This window comes from Dipteris shenzhenensis, chromosome 25, assembly GCF_047967505.1.
Source record: "Dipteris shenzhenensis isolate YYH24624 ecotype China chromosome 25, Dip_SZ_1.0, whole genome shotgun sequence".
NCBI lineage: Eukaryota > Viridiplantae > Streptophyta > Polypodiopsida > Gleicheniales > Dipteridaceae > Dipteris > Dipteris shenzhenensis.
This window is the reverse complement of record NC_141620.1, coordinates 37,097,579-37,099,373: the sequence shown is the minus strand read 5'-3', so window position 1 is coordinate 37,099,373 and position 1,795 is coordinate 37,097,579. Positions and strand designations below refer to the sequence as shown.

The following is a 1,795-nucleotide window of genomic DNA, read 5'->3' as shown; positions in this document are numbered from 1 at the left end:
TAAATAGATCGAAGGAGATTCAATGTAAAATAAGTACAAGAGTAAACTCAAGTATATTGTATTGTCAAAAGTTACAAAGGACACAAAGTCCTACAAGAAAAGATAGTCAGCTCAGAATTTGTACTGAATTTTGCTGGAAAATATTACAAAGTCTCTGCTTCATTGTTATCAATCTCCATAAGGTTTCCAACTCTATCAATCCACTTGTGATTCACAAAGACCTTTGACTGCCTCCACTTTGCATGTTTCTATGCAGTTGTTGAATTATCAATGATCTGCCTTCTTCTTTTCTTTTGTGCCATATTAAAGGCAAGTTTAACTTTTGACAATGAAACTTTTTTTTGGATTTGCAACCTTTGAAGTATACCTCTAAAAAACCACTAAAATACTTCTTTGAGACTATTTGCCTTATGTGCTGCTCCAAAATTTTGTGTATGTAAAAAAAAAGCATTTCTTGCTATGTAATGAAACTTTTCCATTCTTTGTGTGGACCATATTGCAGGGCATCCATACTTTTTAACAAAATATGAAAGGTGATTGTATAGAATATGCTGCAATCATAGAAAATATTAAGTCAAAATTTTGTAAACCATGTTTGAAAGTACAAACTATGCATACAAAACAAATTAATACAACTTACCATGTAGTGTGTTATATTGTAGCTTGTCCATGCTTGTTTCATTGATTTTTCAAAAGTTTTTCTCTCCCCTTCTAACGCACGATAATTGCTCTTGGTCCATGTCTTTTTGTCACAAAGTTAGAAAAGATTGTCTGAGGATTTCCATACCTCCGCTTTAACATTTCAAGCAACACCATTTGCCATATCATCTTTAACTGCATTATGCACATGCTTCCAAAGGCCGTATCTCACGCTGGAAACATGTCTTGATCATCTACCAAGTTTCCCTTCTCTTTGTGGTTATGATAAAAATCTTCTTGCTTTGACTCCACCAATTGATGGTTTGATAGGAAAATACTTTCAATTTGAGGAATTCTTGATATCTGTTATGATATGAACATCTCCTCCATGGAGACCCATGTCTGATAATACTTTTTCTAATGTGGAAATTTCTTTCTTCCGACTTTTTCCTAGTCGAAGCTTCCAAGCAAATCTAATATACAAAAAGACAAACTTTTTGATGATTCTACATAAAGCATGCAATGTGCATACATGTACATTGCACAAAGGAATATCAAGAACTACTTTGAATTCAGGATCAATCTTATCCCTATTAGGAGCTTTTCTCCACCATTTAGGATCCATGACATGGGCTGGCTTCTTGCAGTAAAGGCATGGATATTTTGAATTACCTCCTTTGCTTATGTTAAACATATATTTGAGGGTCTTGAGATCCCTTGCCATATGCCAATCAACTTGGAAATCACCCTTGCCTTCAACATGAAGTTTCCCTCCTTGAATGTGATTTTTGATGACTTCTAGTATTTTGGTATGGCTGGCTTCTTGCAGTAAAGGCATGGATATTTTGAATTACCTCCTTTGCTTATGTTGAACATATATTTGAGGGTCTTGAGATCCCTTGCCATATGCCAATCAACTTGGAAATCACCCCTTGCCTTCAACATGAATTTTCCCTCCTTGAATGTGATTTTTGATGACTTCTAGTATTTTGGTATGGTGAAACACCCAAAACAAGGTTTGGTGGCCCTCTGTCTTTGCCTGCCATTAAGAAGAAACTATATTGAAGCATATAGATCTAATAAATGAAATCAAACATCAATATATTTGAAAAATGAAAGTTCACACTTACCTCAAATGCTCCCAACCACCAAATGT

General features: G+C 34.8%; 1 pseudogene; it reads right to left on the bottom strand.

Annotated features, from left to right (window-relative positions):
* Positions 1-248: 248 nt before the first annotated feature.
* On the bottom strand, positions 249-1,477 carry LOC147885838 (uncharacterized; annotated as a pseudogene).
* Between the last annotated feature and the right edge of the window lie 318 nt (positions 1,478-1,795).